The sequence below is a fragment of the Olea europaea genome, chromosome 5 (assembly GCF_002742605.1).
Source record: "Olea europaea var. sylvestris chromosome 5, O_europaea_v1, whole genome shotgun sequence".
NCBI classification, from domain to species: Eukaryota; Viridiplantae; Streptophyta; class Magnoliopsida; order Lamiales; family Oleaceae; genus Olea; species Olea europaea.
This window is the reverse complement of record NC_036241.1, coordinates 3,463,149-3,482,108: the sequence shown is the minus strand read 5'-3', so window position 1 is coordinate 3,482,108 and position 18,960 is coordinate 3,463,149. Positions and strand designations below refer to the sequence as shown.

General features: G+C 33.8%; 1 long non-coding RNA gene across 1 annotated transcript; it reads left to right on the top strand.

Annotated features, from left to right (window-relative positions):
* Nucleotides 1–11,414: 11,414 nt before the first annotated feature.
* On the top strand, nucleotides 11,415–13,756 carry LOC111394925. The gene is made up of 3 exons (XR_002702763.1): nucleotides 11,415–12,867; nucleotides 13,026–13,254; nucleotides 13,477–13,756. It is a non-coding gene; the product is annotated as an uncharacterized LOC111394925 (long non-coding RNA).
* Nucleotides 13,757–18,960: the final 5,204 nt, after the last annotated feature.

The following is an 18,960-nucleotide window of genomic DNA, read 5'->3' as shown; positions in this document are numbered from 1 at the left end:
TATATATATATATATATATATATATATATATATATATATTTTCAATTAGTGTTGAATCATATTATTTCTTTTATCTTATTATGTAATTGGAATGCTGAAAAGGAAAATAAATGTACATTGTTTGAATTAGTGTTCCAAAGGTTCTCCCTAAAATTCAAATTAACTTGCTTATCTCCTTATTATAGGTGTGCATTTAATGTGCAAATTTCTAGAATTCCTCTCCGCCAAATTTTGTAGTTTTACATCTACTGGGTTTTCTTCCTTGATATTTGGTTCACAGCTCACTATTTTTTTTAATGATTTGCACAATTACTTGTAAACTTACTAGAGAATCTATTTAATTGATGAAGTTAATATTAAGTAATGATCTCATTAGCTTACTAGTGTTGAATCATACAATTTTGTTTATCCTTTTGATGTCATTGGAATGTCGAGAAGAGAAAAATTAATGTAAATTTCAGGAGTTAGTGTCCTCGATGAGTAATGGTGTATATTACATAAGATGAGAGTTTACTACTCAACATTGTAGGTATATAAATAGGACCTTAATATTAATATTTGTCATTAAGACACTATTGACAAATACAAAGTAGAATCATTGCAAAGAATTCAAAGAAAGATTTATTGTTTCAATAAAAAACTTAGCGTCTAAGCAAATTCTTTTTTGAAAGTTCCTTGTGGAATTAAATGAATTTTGATTGAAAAGAATGATGTTGTTAATTAAAAAAAAAATTAAAGTACAATTTTTTATGAACCTTGTGGCTTTCGTAGTTTACAACACAGAGATATTTCTTCCTTGATATTTTTAAACAGCTAGTAGCTATTTTTTGTTGATTCAAAAATCACAGTTTCTTACGAACTTAATGGACAGTAAATATAATTGTTGAAGTTAATACCATGTAAGGCCTGCTACATTTTCCTAACTCCAATCACTTCCCTGTTATGTAAAAAATAGTTTTCTTTGTATTAATGGAAGATTTAGTGCAAGAAGTATGGCAATTTTACATTCTGAACCATGGCTATTGTACATTCTGAACTATGTATAATTGGAGAATAATAGTATTCAAAATGATAAGGACATGCAAGTCAAGATGAACCTCAAATGTATTCATAGAAGATTGCAATTTTGCAATAAATTTTGGTTATGAATTTCTTTAGACATATTGATGCTACTGGAACGATTGAGTTTTACTAGTATACATGTTTATTCATACTTTAGATCAATGTGTGCGTACATGAGTAGGCAAAGAATCTAGCTTCTTATGGCTTTTTGATTTGAAAAAATCTTACATTTTAGATTACATAGATGTTTTATTATTGGAAAAACTATATACATGACTAATCTTATATATGTCAATCAGAAATGAAAGGGACACATAGAAGACATACCTTGAATTCTTTGCAACGACTCATCATTTTTTTCTTGTAGATGCTATCATTGGTGTAGGAACCTAGGAACGTTTTAAAACCATCAAAAAATCGCAAGACTAAAATCAAGATTTGCAGATCTGAACAAAACAATAAAGAACACTGGCGATTTTTCAGCCGAAGGCCCAAGGTTCAGCGATTGGTTAGATCGCCTAATCCCCGTTGAGCATCCACGAAGGAATAAGCTAGAATCCACTAAAAATTACCGGCCAAATTAAATAACAGCAGTACTTCGAGCTACAGAAAAGGGAACACACAGTTCACCGACTCAAAACAATGGCACACAGCCACTTCTCAACATCAAGAACTCACACAAGAGTTCACAAGTCTCAATCTCTCAACCACTACACAAGATCGAGGAGAAATAAAAAATTACATAGAAAAATGAAAACCACTTGAAGAAAGCTGCTCAAAATGAAAAACGAGCCAAAGAGAGGAAAACCCTAGAGACTCTTTTCTTTTTATATGAAAAGGCTCAATAAATTGATCCAATGCCCCTTATTTTGCCACGCGTCATCAATCCATCAAAAGTTGTTAATTACTCAACAAAAACGCATTTTGTTTCAACCAATTTCAGCTTCCAGATTTTTCTAATTTCTGGGCCATTGGACCGGGTCGTGGGTTGGGCTTTTAATTTGGGCTTCACAAGGGACAGCAACCCAATTTCTATGTTCTCCACCTTTGCTATCTATGTTCATCATCCTTTTATGTTCTTCTTCAGTTTTAGGCGATTGATCGATAGATAATTTCATACCAGTAGATAAAGGCAAGCTAACAGACTTAGATTCATGAAGCGAAAACCTTTTAATAACCTTATCAACATAAGATTTTTGTGTTAGAAACAACTTTCCATTTATTCTATCTCTTTTTATTTCCCTGCCCAAAATCTTTCTAGCTAGTTCTAAATCTTTCATTTCAAATTCAGATTTCAAATTTTCTTTAATTGAGTTAAGTGCACCAGAATTATGACCAACAAGGAGCATATCATCAACATATGAAAGCAAATAGAAAAAATCAGATTCACCTTCTTTGTTATAATAGAAACAGGGATCATATTCTGATTTCTTGAAGTTCAAACCTTGTATAAAAGAGTCAAATCTTTTATACCACTGCCTAGGGGCCTGTTTTAAACCATACAAGAATTTCTTTAAGAGGCACACTAAGTTTCCGTTTCCTTCCACTTCAAACCCTCTTGGTTGAGTCATATGTATGGTTTCATCTAAAGAACCATACAAGAAGGCAGTTTTCACATCAAGTTGTTCTAACTCTAAGTCAAATTGTGTCACGATAGCAAGTAGGACTCTAATGGATGTATATTTAACATCCGTTGAAAAGATTTCAGTGTAATCTATCCCTTCCCTTTGATTAAATCCTTTAACTACAAGTCTTGCCTTATATCTTTTATCACTAGCCTTAGTCTCACCCTCTTTAATCTTATAAACCCATTTATAGTCAATCAATTTACAATCTTTTGGTTTTTCAACTAAAGTCCAAGTTTCATTTTTAAAGAGTGAGTTCATTTCATCTTCCATCGCAGCAATCCACTTAGGGGATTCTTTGGAAGAAATAGCCTCTTCATAAGAGGCAGGTTCTATGTCAAACGGATCAGATTCAGTCTGATCAGATGCAAAATCAGCATACTGATACCTGGAAGGTGGTCTTATTTGCCACCTTTCTCTGTCTCTAGCAAGATGGAAGCCCTACAGGTCATGTGTAGGCTCCAGATGCTGTTCATCTTCCAATATTTTAACATCAGAGACATTCTGTGGTTCTACCTGATGTGGCTCCACCTCAAACTGAGCCTGGTCATCAGTATTTTAGCTATCAAAATTAATTTCTGTAATAATAAAGTCATATTTTCCCAATTTTTCACCAGATTTGTCACTAAAATAAGGAAAATCATCTTCATTAAAGATAATAGATCTGCTTGTTATCACCTTATAACCCCTCACATATCTTAACCACAGTCTATAGCCTTTAACACCTTCTCCATATCTTAAGAACAGACCCTTCAATGATCTAGGGTCTAGTTTTGACTCAGTATGATGAGCATAAGTTGCACATCCAAAGGTTCTTAGGTGAGAATAGTTTGGCATTGAACCAAACCATATATTGTTCAGGAATTCTATTATTTAAAGAGTTGGAAGGACATCTATTGATAAGATAACAGGCTGTTTTTATAGCCTCACACCAGAAAATTTTTGGAAGTCCAAAACTGATTAACATACATCTGGTCCTTTCAAGAATTGTTCTATTTAACCTCTCGACAACCCCATTTTGTTGTGGGGTGTAGCTCACAGTTTTATGTCTCATTATCCCTTGTTTACTACAATATTGATCAAATTCGGTATTGCAAAATTCAAGCTCATTGTCAGTTCTTAAAATTTTTATCTTCTTACCAATCTGATTTTCAATCAATACATTCCATTCTTTGAAAATTATAAAAGTATCAGATTTAGATTTTAATAAGAAAATCCATTTTTTTTGTATAGTCATCAGTTGTAAGAAGATAACATCTGTAACCAGATGCAATCGGAACAGGTACAGGTCCCCATAAATCAGAATGTATGTATTCAAGGACATCTTGAGATTTCTACAACCCTACCTTGGAAGGCAATCTGACTTATTTTCCCATGATACAGTATTCACAAAAAGTCAATTTTTAAATATTATCCTTCCCAAATGCCCACAGTTCTGATTTATCGAGATATGTAACAGAATTCACAGATTTTTTTAGGTGAAATTATTTTAGCACCTATTACATAAATTCCATTAAGCTTAGGTGAACTGAATATAAGTTCTTGATTTCTTGTTATATTTGTAAAGCCATTTTTAATACCAATTTGGTAATTTTTATCATCAAGAACTCATAGGGATATGAGATTTTTCTAAGTGCTGGTACATATCTTGTATATTTTAACAACATATGATGACTAGTTTTAAATTTCAACAGCACATTTCCAATTCCCTTCACTTGGCATGACTCATCATTCTCAAGTTTTACAAATCCTCCATCCAAACTACAAAAGTCTGAAATACAGCCAATATTGGGTGTGATATGAAATGAACAACCTGAATCCAGGACCCAGTCCTGATCAGTATTTTCAGATAGAGACACATAGGCAACTACAATATTTGCTTCTGCTTCTTCATATTTAGCAGTAGCTACTAAAGAAGCATTTTCAGTGTTAGACCCATTCATTTGGTCAGTTACCTTTTTAAAACAATCTTTAATAAAGTGGCCTGTTTTTCCACAATAAAAATATTTTCTGTTACTATTGCCGTTCGCTTTTCCTTTAATTGATTTCTTGCCTTTTCCTTTGGTGTAATTCCATTGTCTTTTGTTAAAAAAATTTATTCTTGTTAAAATTGGAATGATTGAAGTTACTTACTCCTTTAACATGTGATTTTTGATTTGATGACACACCCTCAACATGGAACACTTCTTTGTGTTCAGATTTTAATTCAAGTTCTTTATTCAGAAGAGAATTGTGAATTATTTCAACAGTGAGATCACTCCTACCACACTCTAGAGCATTTCTTATGTATTTATATTTATCTCCTAGAGCATTAAGTAGGCCAACTACCTTCTGTTCATCAAAAATTCTCTCATCACAGTTTGCCAAGTCTTGTGTGATCCTATTAAACCTATCCATATTATCTCTCGTATCAGGATTAGGATCAAACTTAAAACTAAAGAACTATCTCCAAAGAAAACATTTATTTGGTATAGTCGTAGTGAGGTAGTTTTTTTCTAAGGCAGTCCACAATTTTACAGCAGTTTTAGTTTCTCTTACTTTCCTAATCATAGTATCAAATAAGTGTAGAAACAAAGTGCTCCGAGCTAGTTCATCTTGTTCAATTTTCCTAGCTTCAGAGAAGGTTTCTGGCCAAGATTCATCAATAGTCTTAGCACATTTTAATTGTAACATGAGTGCTTTTATTTTCTGACGCCAGAGACTAAAGTCTCCTTTGCCATCCCAAATTTGGACATCTAACTTAGAGTTCATGGTGTGCAATAGTGTGAAATTGTTCCCAAGTTTGATAAAACAGATATATCACAGTAGTAATTCAGTCAACAGTATTTCACAAAGATGACTGTCTTATTATTCCAATTTCAGATTATGTATAGATTGTGTTTAAGTGTTATGTGTATAGAAGTATATCAACCAAATTAAGACACATTCAATGTACATATCACTAAGCATGCAATGAATTTAATCACATAAACTTACACACAGTAAGCTACCAAAAATTGTAAATGCAATGCATGTACCTTTGAAGCAATTATTCTTAGGCAGTTCAACACCTGAAAATATCAATTTGAGTATTAGTACAATTCACACAGAATGTACAAGAATTTAATTATGGAAATATAATTTTTGGTTTTATTATTTAACACAGTGAGAATTTAAAAAATAGTTTTTGAAGATTACAAGTTTCTTGAACCGAAACCCTAATCCCCAAAGTTTCTAGGATTCTCTTAGGGAACCCTAGACAGAGATAGAGTTAGAGTAGGTTCAATGAAACCCTAGTTTTGAAAAATGAATTTATTATCAAAACAATACTCCCAAGAACTAAATGTACCAACAATACAATACTCAAAAAGTCTAATTAATCACAAATTCAATGTCTGCAGACTGCAGGTACCACAATACAAATAAGAAGCGTCTGTGAATTTCACCAAGAAACAGGTTAGCTTACTGCTTAAAATATACTCAGGGATTATCACTATACTGCAGCATTTACAAAATACACAATAGGCTTCATTTATTTTGTAAAAGAAGATCAACACCAACACTGCAGAAGATCAAGTCCTATAGTATCAAGAAATTTCTGTCCAGTTTTAAGAACAGCACCAACCGGAGTTAAGAGGACCCCACAACCAACCCAAAAACTTCAGTTTTTTAAAGAAAAAACGACACCCACACTAATGCTGTAAAGGTGAAAGAGGCACACCCTACAGTGCCAAATAAATAAATAAATTCAATGTTACTCGAAAGAAAAAGAGAAAAATAAAAATGTTGGCAAATCTTGAAAGATCTGTCGTTTTCCTTTCGGCCAATGAACGGAATTTCAGACCCTCGACTAAAAAGGGGATTGAAAAACAACAAAGAAAAATATTCCAAACTCTGATACCACTGTAGGAACATAGGGACGTTTTAAAACCATCGAAAAATCGCAAGACTAAAATCAAGATTTGTAGATCTGAACAAAATAGTAAAGAACACAAGCGATTTTTCGGCCGAAGTCCCGAGGTTCAGCGATTGGTTAGATTGCCTAATCCCCGTTGAGCATCCATGAAGGAATAAGCTAGAATCCACTAAAAAATCACCAGCCAAAATAACAACAGTACTTCGAGCTACAGAAAAGGGAACACACAGTTCACCGACTCAAAACGATGGTACACAGCCACTTCTCAACATCAAGAACTCACACAAGAGTTCACAAGTCTCAATCTCTCAACCACTACACATGATCGAAGGGAATCAAAAATTACAGAGAAAAATGAAAACCACTCGAAGAAAGCTGCTCAAAATGAAAAACGAGCCAGAGAGAGGAAAACCCTAGAGACTCTTTTCTTTTTATATGAAAAGGCTCAATAAATTGATCCAACGCCCCTTATTTTGCCACGCGTCATCGATCCATCAAAAGTTGTTAATTACTCAACAAAAATGCTTTTTGTTTCAACCAATTTCAGCTTCCGGATTTTTCTAATTTCTGGACCATTGAATCGGGTCATGGGTTAGGCTTTTGATTTGGGCTTCACAAGGGACAGCAACCAAATTTCTACAATTGGTTCTAAGTTCCTCTAAACAAACCTACTATTTTTACTTGTCTCAGCAGTTTTTCATTGCTAAGTTTTATCTACAAACAATTCTTAATTGGAGACCAAACCATACAATGTATTTAAGTTTCGTGAATTTGTGCTATGATGTTTTGTAAATTTCGCAGATCTCTCAGTTTACCTCTTCCAAAGTAGGAAATATTGTCCAGAGATTCATTTTGAGGCCCAAATGGTCTTTTCATGTATTGGTCCAGGTAAACCCATTTGATTTTATATACTGCTTTATTGCTGTCTTCTCTATTCCACCCCGAAGCCGCTGCTCAAGCAATCATTGAAAATGTCCTTCTAGAGTATCGGAATGAGCTGAAGATGAGATGCAGATAAAGCCTTTTGTAAAGATCCCAAAACGAAAGAAGCAAAGAGTGGAATTTTTTAATTGATTCTAATCGAAGAAAGACAATGGTGAATGGATGGGGCCAATAGCTGAGATAAAGGTAAACAGAATGGACTTCATTTCTTAATTTTCTTGATCTTTTTCTTTAATAAAATTGCTTCATTCTGCTGCCTTTATCTTCAAATAATTAATTAATTTTCTTGTACCCACATTAAATATCCAACCAATACCGTTGTCAGTTTAACTGAAGATTGAAGGCAAGATCCTGCCAAGACTAAATAATTGCTGTCCGTGCATGCCTGTGTTTATTTTTGTTTTCTCTTCTTTCTTCTTATTCAGTATGGGAGTATCTAAGTTAATGAAATCTTAGTCTAAAAAGTAATAACAATAAGGTTAGAGTTTCAGTTTGGTAAGTCTTATAGATTTAAAAATTTTCTGTTGGGAAAATATTTCTACAGAAACACAAGCTTAAATGTAAGTATGTATTATATTAATTGCTTTTAACATTTCGAAATTGTGTCACTATGTTTATAATCTCAATCAGATTGGACAATACAAGCAGGTGGCTGTAAAAGATAGCATTACAATAATGGTAGACTCAACCATGGAGTGCTTTCTATCTGTGTTTAATGATAGATGGCTACATTCTACTGTAGGTGAAGAGTGTTGTCCTTCACTCAAGAATGAACCGGAGAATGACAATTCCCAGACGGTTAACATCAGACAACCTGCACAATTCTCAGTTATGTGCGATATTGGGGTGTCACGCAAAATGTGATAAGTAATTATGAGTTGTGAATCAATAAACGATAGTCCTTGGCAGTTTACAAAATACCCAATGAGAAAAAACTTGAAAATGTCAAATGTAAAACGATGAAACCCCACTTAGTTGTGTTATAACACTTCGCACATATATGGCACGCCGGTAAGAACGAGATAATCATGCTATTTGAACTTAAAAAGAACCTTTGGAATAATTTCATAAGCTATGATTACCATTAAAATTCGAATCCTATTTATATACCTACAATGTCGAGCACTAAACCATCGTCATTTGAAATGTAAATCATTATCCATCGGCAACACTAACTCAAGCATTTACATTAATTTTCTCCTTCTCAACATTCCAATGACATAAAACGACATCTAAAAAATTATGATACAACGCTAATTCAAATAGCGTACATTTATTTATTTTCCTATTGTAATTTCAATGGCATAAAAGAATAAAGGAAATAATATGATTCAACACTAATTTAAATAATCAATCTTAATTTATTTTTCCACTTCAAAATTATAACAGCATTAAATTATAAATGAAAATATGATTAAGCTCTAATTCAAACAATATTCATTGTTTTTCCTTTTCAACATTCCAACGACATAAAACAATAAATTAAGTAATTCAGAATCCTTGTGTTATGAACTATGCACACTTGGGGATGATAATTTTCAGTAAACCATGGCCTTTGCACAGAGTAGATTTTGTAAAAGATTGCAGTTAGGTAATAAATTTTGGGTATGAATTTCCATAGTAATAATTATACTACTAGAATGATTGAGTTTTCAAGTGTATATGTTTCATCACACTTTAGATAAATGCGTGCGTGATGAGTGCACTCACAAGTTCGTACAAAATCTAGTGTCCTGTGGCTTTTTGATTTAATAACATCTAGCAATATAGATTTTTTAGATGTATCACTTATTGGAATAACCATATACATGAATAATCTTATATCAATTAGAAACAAAAGAGACAAATAGAAGACATGCCTTGATTTCTTTGCAGCTATTACGGTTCTTATTTATCAAATATTTTGATGATAACCTCTCAATTTTCGACACAAATTTGTCTTGTTGCTGCATAATTTTAATTATTTTAAGGAAACTGGCATTCACAAGAGGTGGTTCATGTAGATGCTATCATCTACTTAGTTCATCTAAGCAATCTACTACTTTCACTTGTCTACGCAGCTTTTCATTGCTAAGTTCATTTGCTAAAAAATTCTTAATGGGAGATCAAATCATATAATTTGATTAAAGTTTCATAAATTCTTTCATTAATGTATTGAAAATTTTGCAGATCTCTTGGTTCAGACATTCATTTTTATCCCAAATGGCCTTCATGGTGAATGGATGGGACCAAGAGCTGAAATCAAGTAAAACAGGAGCTGAAATAAAGAAAAACAGAATGGACCGTCATTTCTTAATTTGGTTGATCTTTTCCTTTAATGAAAGTTGCTTCATTCTGCTGCCTTTATCTTCAAATTATTAAGAGGAAATTTCAAAATGTCCATTTTTACCCAGGCATTTGCAAATCTCTTCAAAATGACTGTAAATATTTGATTTAATTTCTTGATTTTTGAGACTTATTATCTGATATTATCATTTATATGTGAATGTTTGATTGAGACTCCATTGATGTTGGCTGCAATGCATTGAAAGATCTCATGTGTGAAGAAACTCATTGAAGCTGGGGCGAATGTTTGTTTTTCCCAATCCATTATCTTCTCTAATAAGCCATTTTCAAGTAATCTGTATTTATTTGTAGGCATTTACATGTGTGTCGGTGTTCATTATTGACTGTGCTAATCTTGAATATTGGGCCAGATTTTAATTTACGATTCACCAAATGGAAGGACTTGCTTACACTATGCTGCTTATTATGGTCATTCTGATGGCCTTAAAGCTATTCTATAGACTGCTTGCACCTCCCATGTAGCTGTTTCATGGTAGGTTCTCAGGGATAGATTAACTTTATGCTGTTAAGAATTATGCCTTAGTCTCAATTAAGAGTGCAATATTGAGTAAAACGAAATGAGAGACACACATGCATACACATAGATTTATAACGGTTCACCCTTAACTTGAGAGTCATGTCCACCCGCCACTTCAGGTTGCACCATGAAGAAGAAAAGAGGATTATTATGGCGAATCATGCCTCTCAACTCCTAGAAAATCCTTTGTATAGTCTTGAACCTAAATATACCTAAAACTTAACATATTAGGCTCATAATCCAATTTATTGTGTTCGGCATATTAGCTCTAGATTCTCATTTTTGTGCATAAGATGCTGAGAACTATGCTTCTTTTCAACTATTATAAACTAGATGAAAGTCATCAGATTTTATATATGAAAACCACAAACATCAAGAATCTAAAACCTCAACATACACTCCAGGCAAGTGGGCATGTATTGCAGCAAATGCATGTTTTTTTATAAATCATACGGAAGAACTATGAAGCAAAAAGTTGATAACAAAAACTGATTATATGCAACAAATGCACCATTATGGCAGAAAAATAACCATGGAGAGATGGAAAACATCCTTCAGCAGCGCACATTCATTTTTCAAAAACATTTGAGCTTCCGTGCAGCCCTTGGCCCATGAGTGAAGAAATAAGACTATACCCCAACCATGGAACATCCGACTTTTGATTGGTTTTTAAGCTCACTTTTTGGATTTTCATTTGTTTTGAGCTCTTTTCTTGATTTGATTTGTGGCCCTTTCTTATTTGATACTAGGGATAGTGAGTGGTGGTGGAATAATTATCCACTGCTTCGAGTTTATTTCTCGAGAAGTGATTAGAGAATGTATAGTTAAAAGTAAGAAAAAGTTACACAAAAATGTGAAAATGATTTTTTTTTTTATTTGGTTGAAAATGAATGGGAAAGAAATCAGTTTCAAACAAGAGCTTAACTTTAAATCCCATCTTTGATTGATTTTTTGCTCATTTTATTGCTGTTTTCATTTGTTTTAAGTTTTCTTTTATTGTTTGGTGCTCGGGGGTAGTGATGACTAAATGGAGGTGGAATGTTTAAACTTCACATCTTTAATGCCTCTTTTTGCTCTATTTATGTGTATTCATTTGTTTTGAGCTTTCTTTTCTTGATTTGATTTGTGGGTTATTATTGTTCGGTGCTTGGGGGTTGTAATAATATTGGGTTTTTTTATATCCAATAAATCCCCGGGTATGATGTTAACATGAATAATGTATTTTATAGTCATAGGCCGATAAATGAAATAAATCTAACAACCAAGTCAATGAGGTCCATCTAGTCCAATTGCATTCCCTCTTGGATAGGTTGAATCTTAGCCCGTCTACCTTTCTTAATGGTCCTATTAAAAAGCCTAACCCTAGCATACTTATAAGGAACAAACCCTAGCCACTTTCTAGTATGATTTGTGTGATTTGTGAGAAACATAGAGGAAATTCGGCTGCCCTTTGAAGAGTGAAAAAAAGCCCCTTTGAAATGCCAAAATTGGTTGATTACTTTGTGTCATTTGTGGTTCCCTCATAGCCTACCTTCGTGGCTACAAATCATCACCATTTCTTATCTTTTATGGGTAAAATTGATAGCAATCAAGGTGAATTATATTGGTTGTGGAATGGAGCCGGTTGGTTTGATTATTGGTAGAGAAAGGTACGTTGAATTGAGCCCGAAAAATACCGATTTGAAGATGCTTGGAGAGAGCTTCCACACAAATAAGTCAGTGGTGGTGGAAAATTTAAAGTCTACATCACCTCCGTGATGTGTTTATTTTTGTTCTATTGTTGTGTGTTCATTTTATTTGAGCTTTCTTTTCTTTATTTGATTTGTGGGTTTTTCTTGTTTGGTGCTTGGGGGGTAGCGATGAGTGAATGGTGGTGGAATGTTTTAATTTCCATTTTTGGTAGGACATTTTCCTGTTTCTTTGTTTTCATATGTTTTGAGTTTTCTATTCTTGATTTGATTTGTTGATTTTTCTTGTTTCGTGGTTTGGAAAAAGTGAATGGCGGAGGCATATTGAATATGAGAAATTCGAAAAATGGAGATCCAGAGCCAGGAAGGTGCAAGAGAATGGATGGCAAGAAATGGAGGTGCTCTAAAGATGTGGCTCCAACCAGAAATGATGTGACCGCCACCTGCATGGAGCCACCCCCGTTCAACAAAGCCTGTGAAATAAAAAAACAATGCGTCTTTCAACACCAATCCACAAGCTACCAGTGCTGCCTCGAACCAGTTTCTTGCATCAAATGAGACTCCTCTGCTATACGATCCCAAAACTGATCTAAATCTTTTTACAGCCTCTTGCAAGACTTAGCTGTTTATTTATGTATTGTGCTTGATATTATTGATACAGCTACTTAATTGTATGATGCCAAGTAAATTTTTTACAGTTTGGAATCAGAGGATTTCTCTAATAATGTGTTGTCTACTTAAGTTTCCAAGTTTGATAGTAGGACAACAGGACTTACGATCTACATCGTTGAGGTAAGAATCTGAGCTTATATTTTTGCTGTAGGTTCTTGAAACCCCCCTTTTTCAGCCCTAAGCTGTAACCATAGCAAATTCCAACTTCTTCTCTTTATCCCCTGTTCTCTCCAACACCAACACTAATCATTTGTTGATGATGATGGTCAAAATGGCAGCAACCTCAAACAATTCTGCTGAAGGAGGTGACAGATACATCCCAAGGGAAACCACAGTTAGTAAGTAACATAAATGCCTGCACGGCTGTGGCAGATGTGGTTCGGACCACCCTCAGTCCAAGGAGTATGGACAAGTTGATACATGATGAGAAGGGAAATACCACTATTCTTGGATGAAAAAGCTATTGAATTAACTGAAACAAGGCTTCGATTTTCTTGCATTGAACAGGTAGAAATATTTCCACCCATTGATATAGTGTCATCTTGAAAATACCTGAATTTGTCATTCGAAGGAAAAATAAATTAAGGCCTAAAGAGCTAAGACTAAGCTTAAACGTAAGTTTTTAGTTTTTCCACGAGACATTTTTGAGCTTTTTTAAAGGTTATTACTCTTTTTGGGTTTTTAATTCTAGAACTTACTATAGTACTTCTGCTATTTTTAATGATGCAGGATTATCTAATCCCGAGTGTTGCTGCATTTAATGAGATTGAGGTATGAACTTCTTGAACCTGATGGGCTGCTTTCAGCAAAAAGCTGGAAATTTGTGATGGCTCAGTCGGTTGTAATGGAAGCCACAAGAAATTTCTGGAAGGAAACTGCTTTTAGAGCTAATTTATTGATAGGTGGTTAGTTCTTTTTTCTTAAAGCATACGAAGTGGATTGTAACCCAGTGGAAGGTAGGAAGAATTATGTTTTAACACCATCTGCAATTTCTAGCAATAAATTCTTATGGTCTTTTCAGGCATTATACAGTTATATGCTAACTCGGTATCATCTACTCGGTCTTGCAGCGTTTTCTGTTCAAAGACACCTTGGCAATTTATCTTTAAGTCCATAATATATCATTTTTCTCCGCATAAGATTCTGATGTAATCAGATACCCAAGTCATTATGGACCAATTTATTTTATTTAAATTTTACTTGAGTGAGCAAAATATTATTCTGTCCTCTCAACCATACCGATTGACAAAACATTCCATCCTATCTCTTTTAAGTGTGTTAGGTATAATTTTTGGGAAAAGGAAATGCAGCTGGGATAATGTTTTTGTTATTCCAGAATTTAGGAAGAAGTTATGCTTTTCAAATCTAAAATGTAGACTTAACTGATGCTGACAGAGTATAATATAAAGGTGAACCCAAGTACAAGTCCAAACCAAGCCCTGATATCATGCAAGATGATGGGATGGAAATGGTCTTTCAAGAATATACACAATACCAACCTGTTAGCGAATAGGGATGAATTTTTAATCACAGTAAAACCAGGCACAGTTAGGTACCGTGAAACAAAGTGCTAAACAATAAGCACGCGTTGATTACCTTACTGAAGAATTTTGAAATGGATCTTCAAGTCCGGAAAACAAATTGCCTCATTTAGAAGTTAATGTGCAGCTAGGAAATTCTCCTGGACCCTTTTCTGATGCACTTAAGATGATATGAGCACGAAATGCTAGGCCAGGTGCTAAAAAATTGATTGAGTGGAAACTTGCAGAAGAAAATCTTCGCTATTGGATATTTCTTTGAGAGCTCTAGCAGAGAACGCCTTGGGAATCGTATCACTTGATCTGGTGCGAGATATGCTTAAGAAACAATTGACTGATTTGTTGTGTTATATCCGGAAAATGGATGTGCATATCTTGGACCTCTTAGTAAACAGATGCCATAATATGGCAAGATAGGTAGTAAGTTAATTTGATTTGAAAAAAGCTTGGTGTTTGAGGCATCAATTTATTAAGATTTGACATACAGACCAAAGGATTCTTATCTGTTTGACATAAATTTTAACCCTAAAGAACTTCCATTGGGTTTATATAAACTTAATAAACAAGAATTTATTTTTGAAGATTATTATTCATTATAATTTTATGCTGTTGCAATTCTGAAATGAAAAAATAAATTAATATATTTTTTTTAATTACTATTGAATCATATTATTTCTTTTTATCTTTTTATGCAATTGGAATGCCGAAATGGAAAATAAATGTACATTGTTCGAATTTGTGCTCCAAAAGTTCTCTCTAAAATTCAAATTAACTAGCTTATCTCCTTATTTAAGTGTGCATTGAATGTGCAGATTTCTATAATTCTATTCCATCAGATTTCGTAGTTTTACATCTACTGGTTTTTCTTCCCTGATATTTATTTGGTTCACAGCTGACTATTTTTTTTTTTTAATTGATTTACATATTACAATTACTTGTAAACTTATTAGAGGATCTATTTAATGGACGAAGTTAATATTATTTAATGATCTCATTAACTTAGAATTCCTTGTAAAGTTCAATCTTTTTGAAGACCAATTCGCAATATAGTTGGGTTTTAGGTTGACTTGCATATCTTTATCATTTCTAAAATTATGAACCTCCCGTATGCATAGATATGAATTCACAATGTCCATGATTTAATGAAAATTATGACGCCCCTCCATGTGTACACAGTTAAGAATGCTCTGTTCCAAATTATTTCTCTTACAGTATTACAGTAAATCGTTCGAATTAGAGCTGAATCAGATTATTCATTTTAATTTTATGCCGTTGCAATTTCAAATGGGAATAATCTGATAAACATTGTTTAAATTATTGCTGACTCATATATATTATGTCATTTATTCTTTCATGCCATTGGAATGCCAAAACAGAAAATAAATAAATGTTTGAACTTTAAAATAGTGTTGAATTATATTATTTTGTTTATTCTTTTTTACGTCATTGGAATACTGAAAGGAGAAAAATTAATTTAAATTTTACAATTTAGTGTTCTCGATGATTGATGATGTACATTGCATGTTGACTACTCAACATTGGGTTTCGAATATTAATGTTCATCATCAAAATACTAGTGACAAATACAAAGTAAAATCATTGGAAAGAATTCAAAGTAAGTTTTTTGTGCATCTCTTCTATATATATGGTGAAAGCATATGATTCTTCAATAATATCTTTGTCTCAATAAAAAACTCAGCATCTAAGCAATTCTTTTTTCTTTTTTCCTTTTTCCTTTTTTTTTCTCTCTTTTTGCAAGGTCTGTGTGGAATTCAATGTTTTATGATTGAAAACAGCTATGGTGTTAATTAAAAAAATTAATGTACAAATTGTTATGATACCACCTCGTCAAGTTTCATTGTTTTACATTACTTGGATATTTCTCCCTTGATATTTTTAAAAAGCAAGCATCTATTTTTATTGATTCACAAATGGCTATAGTATTTGGAATGTTAAGGACATGCAAGTCAAATTGAAACCCAAATGAATGCAGAATATATTTTTTAAAAGATTGCATTTTTGAAATATATTTCCGTAGACATTGATATTACTAGAACGATTGAGTTTTATTAGTGTATATGTTTATTCACACTTTTGATCAATGCGTGCGTGCATGAGCAGTTTTCCTATGGCCTTTTGATTTGAAAAATTTCTTACATGGTTGATTATTTAAATGTATCATTATTGGGAGCTGACATAAAGGTAAACAAAAGGGGACCTTTATTTCTTTATCTTTTCTTTAATGGAAGAACCTTACTACAAGTACAACAATTTTGACATTATGGTTAACAGTCCTCTCACATACAAGAGGTGAGGCCCGTAATTAAAATAATCACAGATCCTATGATTGTGAGAGTACTGTATGTGTACAACACTCTACACAGCATTTTCATTAATGGAATGTTGCTTCATTCTTCTGCCTTTATCGTCAAATAGTTAATTGATTTTCCTGTATTCACGTTAAAAATTCACCTGGAACAGTTGTCAGCTTGACTGAAATTCAAGTCAAGATTAAATAATTGCTGTGTGCATACGCGCGTGTGTGTGTGTGTATATATATATACTTCTTTTTTTTTTTTTTTTTTTGGGGAACGAAATGTATAAGTAATCATTTCTATCCTAGTCCAAAAAATCATGTTGCTATTGTTGCAACTCAATTATAGAGTTTTTGTATGGATAGTCCTATAAATTTATAAATTTGCTTTTGATACAATACATATATAGAAACACAAGCTCAAGCATATGTATATGTATATACAAGGTTAATTGCTTTTAACATTTCAAAATTGTGTCACTGTGCTTATGATGTGAATCACATTGGACAATATGAGACTGAGGCAATAAAAGTAGAATTTCAATAGTGGTAGACTCAACCATGGAGTGCTTTCTATCTGGATTTAATGGCAGATGGCTACGTCCTACTGAAGGTGAAGAGTGTGATCCTCCAAACTAAAGAATGAAGAGAATGACAATTCTCTGTTGGGCAACATCATACAACCTTCACAACCTCCTGTTCTCTGACTATTGAATCCAGAGCTTCTTCCTATATATCCATCAATAGTTGCTGATCCAAGGCCTTGACCTTCAAAACTTTCTCAAAATGGGTTGCCCAGTTCCGTCCCCTTTCATGATCATCATGTTATAAGTCTGCTAAACTGGTCCTTAACTTGTAAATATTAGACTTTTGAAATATTTAAGATTACACGTGTAAGTTGTGTTGTGGGCGAATATGATGCTTAATTAGTTTGCTTGTATTGCAGCCATTGAAGATGATGTAAGAGGTATTGGGATTGGCACAAGGAACTGAATTCAATTTGAAATGCTACCTCTTTTATTTTTATATGTATAAACATTACTCATCTGAAATTCACTCATTCGAAGGAAGCACAATAAATAATCTTTAATTACAATATTCCAGTGGTAGGGACAATAGATCAGTTGATAAAATTTAGATTGCATAATAATATAAGATAAGTCATAAATAAAGTACGTTGGAGAACTTCCTATACTCTCAACTACGAGCATCATGATAAATGTTGCAATCTTCCCAACTTCGTAGAGTTAATTGCTGCAATTTACGACGTCTAAGATGGCATACAAATTAATCATCATCACCTGTTTGACGTGAAGTCATTGTATTATCATTAGCAAACAAGTCCTAGAAAAGGGAATGCATTTTCCATCACTATTAGTGATTGAATCTTGATTCTTCTAATCGTTGTGTGTGATATTGGGGTGGCACACTGTTGGGTTTTTGATACCCAATAAATCCTAGGCTATGATGTTAACGTGGGTTAATATTATTTCATAGGCATAGGCCGATGAATGAAATAAGTCCAACAACCAAGTCCATGAGCTACACCCGGCCCAATTGTATTCCTTATGGATGGCTTGAATCTTGGCCCGCTTACCCCCTTTAGTGGCCCAACTTAAAGCCTAACCCTAGAGTATATATATGAATATAACCCTAGCCTCTTTATGATGATGATTATGTGATTTTGAGAGAAGAAACTAGTGAATCCCGGCTGCCCTCCTTTTGTGTGAGAAAAAGGTGTCCAGAAGTGTCCAAAACGCTTGTATAACGTGTGCAATTGGTAGTTCTTTCATATTATACCTTTGTGGTGTCTTCTCCTAGCCTTTGTGGCGATAAATCATCATCCCTTCTTGTCCTACGTGGGTAAGATTGTATAGCAACCAAGGTGAATCAATTTGGTTGTGGTTTGGAGCCGTGTGGATTGGTTGTTGGTAGAGAAAGGTACGTTGGACTGAGCCTGGAAAATCACCGTTTGAAGATCCTTTTGAGAGAGCTTCCGCAACAATTGGTATCAGAGCTTCAAGGTGAAGGTTTTGGCTCGAGAAATCTACCAGAAATCGTCCAAAAAATCGGCAGAAACGAGGCAGAAATCAGATCGAAAAACTGTCCAGAAAACTGCAAAAATCAGCCACTGTTTTGGTGTTTTCTGACCAATCCAGAAGGAGTTTGGTGAAAAGGAGGTCGGATTCGTGATCTGCAGGTGGAGGCGGTGCTGTGTGATCGGCGCGTGTGGGAGACGGACGCCGGCGGCGACGGCGCGTGGCTTCTCCGGCGTGGTGCGTGTGGGCGCGTGCGGAAGTTTCTGGGGAAGTTTCCTTCAGACAGTTTGTTCCTTGTATTATTTCTAACATTTTTCGTGTT